Genomic DNA, 6461 nt, shown 5'->3' with positions numbered 1-6461 from the left:
AGCGTCTTTTAATTTCATGGCTGCAGTCACCATCTGCAGTGATTTTGGAGCCCCAAAAAATAAACTCTGATACTCTTTCCACTGTTTCCCCATCTATTTCCCATGAAGTGATGGGACCAGATGCCATGATCTTCATTTTCTGAATGCTGAGCTTTAAGCCAACTTTTTAACTCTCCTCTTTCACTTTCATCAAGTGGCTTTTTAGCTCCTCTTCACTTACTGCCATAAGGGTGGTGTCATCTGCATATCTGAGGTTATTGATATGATGTTGTTTAAATGAAACCAAATGAAAATGGTGGCACTAATAGTGGAGATTTTAAATTTAGGTCCAGTTCTGAATGTCTGTGAAGACTGTGGAGAACCTCAATTATCTACTTTTGAAGTATTTCAACAGGAATAAGAATTCTTAGGTACTGCTTCCTGTGATTAAGGACTTGTTTTAAGCACTTTACATAATCTCATTGATTACTAATTAATGACTTCATGAGGTATGAACTGTTATTACCCTCATTTACTGTTGAGAAAACTGAAGTCTGTATAGGTTAGAACATTTGCCCAAGATCACATAGTTGGTAAGGGATAGAGGTGGGGTTAAAAGTTCCCAGTCTATTAGCCTAAACACTAAGCTACCTTTCATAGTACTAACCCCAAAGTGCTATTGTGAGTACAAAATGAACAAAATACGTAATAGTTTAGCATGGTGTCTGTCACATAATCAATACTCAACATATTAACCAGTATTTTGTTATTATTCTGGTGGTTTATTTGCTAAGTCATATCCAACTTTTTGTGACCCCATAGACTACAGCAGACAGGCTCCTCTGTCCTCCAATATCTCCCGGAGTTTGCTGAGATTCATGTCCATTGAGTTGGTGATACTATCTAACCGTCTCATTCTCTGCCACTCTCTTTTCCTTTTGCCTTCAGTTTTTACCAGGATTTTTTCCAATGAGTCAGCTCTTTGCATCAAGTGGCCAAAGTATTGGAGCTTTAGTTTCAATGTTATTATTATCCTCTCACAGAGCCTTTTCTGTCCTTGAGAGATATGTTCCTTTTTCACCTTGGTCAACTTACAACATGTCATCAACCAACTCTTCTCCAGCACCCATCCTTCACAGACCTGATGATCAGTCTCCTCTAGCTTGCCCGAGTTCTGAGTTTCTTTCTGGCTGTTTTGACCACAGGAATGCTGGACTCAAAGTGAGTCCCAGTTTGTGGAAATTACAGTCTAGTGTAATGGACACCGAGTGTAATTTTCGCTTGGAGCAAGTTTTTGACTTCTGCATGGTGATCACAAGCTATATAGCATGTTCTACAACTTGAGGAAAGAAGAAATGTATATTAGCCCCTGATATCTTTCCAGTCCCCAGGGATTTAAGCAATATACATTAATATACTGATGGTCACTTTTGGACCACTTTTTGGTAAATCATCTAAAACAGTAGTCATCAAACTTACGCAATATACAAATTCCTTTCAAATGAAAAAATTCTCTTGGAATCCCTGGGTTAACATGTTTTGTTGTATCAGCATCATATGAATGAACAGAAAACTATAAGCCTTAATGCTGCTGCTGCTGCTGCTAAGTCGCTTCAGTCATGTCTGACTCTGTGTGACCCCATAGACGGCAGCCCACCAGGCTCCCCTGTCCCTGGGATTCTCCAGGCAAGAATACTGGAGTGGGTTGCCATTTCCTTCTCCAATGCATGAAAGTGAAAAGTGAAAGTGAAGTCGCTCAGTCGCGACCGACTCCCAGCGACACCATGGACTGCAGCCTACCAGGCTCCTCCATCCATGGGATTTTCCAGGCAAGAGTACTGGAGTGGGGTGCCATTGCCTTCTCCGATAAGCCTTAATAAATATACTAACATACAGTTTTAACTTTAAAACTTCAACACAGATACAAACTAAATTTAAGCCAAGTATTGTAGATACATTTAAAATAAAAGGACTAATTAAAAGACATATGATGTGTTATTTAAGTGAAACTACATCAATAATAGGGGCATTATCAGTGGGGTCTTAAATTCAAGTACGGTTCTGAACTTAAATCTTCCTGGTTTTTAATTTTACCAATACTGTAAATGCAGATAGAGATTTTTATATGACAAAATGATATTAATAATTTCAAATCTTTATACTAGTTTCAGACAAAACCAGGTGCTTAATTAAACTTTCTAGTAATCAATCATATAAAATCAATTGTAATGAAGGTCAATCGACAACTTTTAGTGGAAGGTAGGTATGGGTTGCACTATTACATAAATCCACATTAAATAGTATCCAATCTAGTTATTTCTGAAATTACAGAAAATAGCATCTGGTTTTATCTTTATTTATGGAAGATACTGAAAAACACTTTCAATTTCAACATAAAATTTTCTAGTTGACTCTCAAATGAAATAAATAAATATTAGAAATGGTAACAAAAATTAACTCATAACAAATTAAAATTCTTATAATTATTTCCCTTTTTCTTTAAATTGGAATGTGTAAACTAGGAAATACCTTTTTTACTAATAGGTTCAGAAGAGTAAAAGTTGTGAATTAATTTCTGTCACTCTAAATTGCTTTCTTAATGCTAAATCAAAATTTGAATGACTTAAAAAAAGTTGACATTAAGGACTTATTTTATGTGTTTCAATTCCAATAGTTCAGTCTTTAAACTTAAATTGTTCAATAGCCATACTATTAAAGATGTTGGGCAATTATTTCATGCTTACATTGGGACAAGCCATTTTAATGGTATGTAGAATTACTTAACAACATCAAAATTGGGTGACCTCATTTTTATCTTATTTTGTTGTAATTGCCATTAGAAATAAATATATGAATACAAGCTCTGGAATTTCATTAGTTAGGCTTCTAAAAAGAGGCCTCCAGAGTCCTGTACGTTGCTTGCTGCCAGAGATCAAAGCCCGGTCCTGAGTCCCCGACTCTAATGATTTAATCAAGTGGGCATTGTGTCTGTTCTGTCTCACTTACATGAAAAAGATTAAAGCACCATGAAAGTGTGTGACTGTGTATTTTATTATTATAAAAGCTTCAATAATACACTGATTCCTCTTTCTTATGGATTATGGATGTTTAAGTAACTTAGTAATAAGATTGGAGAATGAGTTAACTAATTCTTTGTGAAGGCAGAGGAAGTAATGAGAAAAAAATTCCTTAGTCCCATCAATATTTACTCTTGGTAAATACTCTGTTGGAGAATGACAGGCAAGATAGGGCATTTTTTTTTGAGGCGGGGGAGGGTGTAGGGAACCAGGGTGAATGAGAGAAGGATTGTCACTGGCTGGTCATTTACCCAGCCACTCTTTCTTGAGTACTTGTTTTGTGCCAAATACCATGCTAGACACTGGATACAGAGGTGAATTAACCACAGCCCTGTCCTTCCAGGAGCACAAAATCAAATGGAGGAACTGAGGTTTTCAAAGTGCATCCTAGCAGCCTGGAAAACCTGAATTCACTTTGGTTGTGTAACACCCACAGTGATTGTAGCAGTGGTGGTGGTGGCAGCAACAAGAACAATTATTATTTGAGCTTTTTACTACATGACAATCTCTATAATCAGAACTTTATATATAATATTTCAATCTTTAAAGCAATCACTTACTTAAAAATTGGGTGTTATTAGCACTTTCTACGGAGAAGGCAATGGCACCCCACTCCAGTACTCTTGCCTGGAAAATCCCATGGACGGAGGAGCCTGGTAGGCTGCAGTCCATGGGGTCGCTGATGGTCGGACACGACTGAGCGACTTCACTTTCACTTTTCACTTTCATGCATTGGAGAAGGAAATGGCAACCCACTCCAGTGTTCTTGCCTGGAGAATCCCAGGGATTGGGGAGCCTGATGGGCTGCTGTCTGTGGGGTCACACAGAGTCGGACATGACTGAAATGACTTAGCAGCAGTAGCAGCACTTTCTACATAAATAGACTAGATTTAGTGAAGTAAAGTGAAAGTCGCTCAGTTGTGTCTGACTCTTTGTGACCCCGTAGGCTGCAGTCCATGCAATTCTCCAGGCCAGAATACTGGAGTGGGTAGCCTTTCCCTTCTTCAAGGGATCTTCAAACCTAGGGATCTAACCCAGGTTTCCTGCATTGCAGGCAGATTCTTTACCAGCTGAGCTATCAGGGAAGCCCATTCTTTGAAGAAATGCTTATTCAAATTTCTTGCCAATTTAAAAATTGAGTTATTTTGGGGTTTTGCTACTAGGTTTTGTGAATTTCCTATATTTTTGGATTCCTTACCAGCTGAACCACAAGGGAAACCCAAGAATACTGGAGTGGGTAGCCTATCCCTTCTCCAGTGGATCTTCCTAACTCAGGAATCAAACTGAGGGCTCCTGCATTGCAGGCAGATTCTTTACCAATTGAACTATCAGGGAAGCCCAGACTAGAGTTAAGAAGTGTTAATAACTGCAAATGCACAAAGTTTGTAAGTGGTATATCTCAGAAATATAGTTACTTCTATTTGTCTCCAGTAGGTGCCCAATATGCTACTGGAGATCAGTGGAGAAATAACTCCAGAAAGAATGAAGGGACGGAGCCAAAGCAAAAACAATACCCAGCTGTGGATGTGACTTGTGATAGAAGCAAGGTCCGATGCTGTAAAGAGCAATATTGCATAGGAACCTGGAATGTCAGGTCCATGAATCAAGGCAAATTGGAAGTGGTCAAACAAGAGATGGCAAGAGTGAATGTAGACATTCTAGGAATCAGCGAACTGAAATGGACTGGAATGGGTGAATTTAACTCAGATGACCATTATATCTACTACTGCGGGCAGGAATCCCTCAGAAGAAATGGAGTAGCCATCATGGTGAACAAAAGAGTCCGAAATGCAGTACTTGGATGCAATCTCAAAAATGACAGAATGTGCCAAGGTCCAGCCCCGGCTGATCCAGGGAGTTCGAAGTGGGGACAGCATCAGCGAATACACTGGCTTTAATTAGATATTAATTAGAGATATAAAGAGTAGTCAAATGAGGATAGCTCAGCAGGAAAATTCAGTGGAGAAAAAAGGCTGAGTAGCTTGGTTTACGCAGGAAACCAATAAAACTTCAAGACAAGATGCTTGCACCACTTACATAGGCCGCAGGCGTCCTTCCATTCTCCTGAAGGAGTGGAGACACTGAGACACCCCTGGTCGGATCTTAGAAGCCCAGGCATAATTAGTAAGCATGGTGGGCTCTGCGCTCCAGATGGAGACTCAGCCAGAGTTTGAGAGAGAGAGACATGGGGAGACCAGTATTTCGAGGAACTGATCCCAATTCTTTATTTTCCAGGGTCTGTTTTTATACACTGAGATGTTATACAAAAGTCACACAGGGACAGCAGTCCTGACTTTTATTAAAGTCAGGTGCTTCATACAAATGTACACAGAGGTCTTAGGGGTGTTACATCATCTTCTGGCCAGGGGGGCCTGCTGACAATTTATGACCCTCTCCTTGTGACAGCAGTCAGTCAACCAGGACACTTATTTCTCCAGGGGTGATTATTCTTAAAACAGATGCCACCCAAATAAAGTTACATTCCTATAGGGTGAGGGTGTAGTGGGTTTTAATTAAGGAAATACTTTACTTAGCCTAAGGTCCAACGTGATTAATATCAAAGGTTAACACTTATTTCTTCTATATATTCATTACTGTGTATAAGGGCAGGGTATGTGGAGACTTAGCAGTAAACATTGGCTCAACAAATGAAAAACCCTTCACCAATACAATTTCTAATCAGCCCACTATACTTATACTAATATTTTTCTAACTTCTCTAAAGAACCTGTTTTTAGAAGGTTTAAAGCATCTCATGCCTCTCACAGTTGGGAGGCTGTGAGCAACCACATGTGGCTGGACAAGCCTGTCAGGCAGGCTAGAGAACCTTCAGAGGAGTTTGTAGGTTGAGACACTCCTATCACACCCAGGAATTATTATTAACTGGAGCTCTAAGTTAACTCCGTCTCCAAAAGAGGTGGTGGGGGACAGCCCCCCGTAAAGTCAGAGGTGTAGGTGAGCACAAAGTAGTAAAGTAGGCAGGCTCTGGTTATGGGGGTAGATGCTTGAGAATTTCCAGGGGGACTCCTGAGGCTCGATTCTGCCTTTGCGTATGTCGAGCCTCCTTCCTCAAGGCCTTTGCCATGGGCGGAGTGCCTCACGCTGGCCCCCAACAAGAATGATCTCTGTTCGTTTCCAAGGCAAACCATTCAATATCACAGTAATCCAAGTCTATGCCCCAACCAGTAATGCTGAAGAAGCTGATGTTAAATGGTTTTATGAAGACCTACAAGACCTTTTAGAACTAACACCCAAAAAAGATGTCCTTTTCATTATAGGGGACTGGAATGCAAAAGTAGCAAGTCAAGAAACACCTGGAGTAACAGGCAAATTTGGCCTTGGAATACAGAATGAAGCAGGGCAAAGACTAATAGAGTTTTGCCAAGAAAATGCGCTGGTCATAGTA

This window comes from Bison bison, unplaced genomic scaffold (assembly GCF_000754665.1).
Source record: "Bison bison bison isolate TAMUID 2011002044 unplaced genomic scaffold, Bison_UMD1.0 scf7180017864193, whole genome shotgun sequence".
Lineage (NCBI taxonomy): Eukaryota > Metazoa > Chordata > Mammalia > Artiodactyla > Bovidae > Bison > Bison bison.
Note: the sequence above shows the minus strand (reverse complement) of the source record.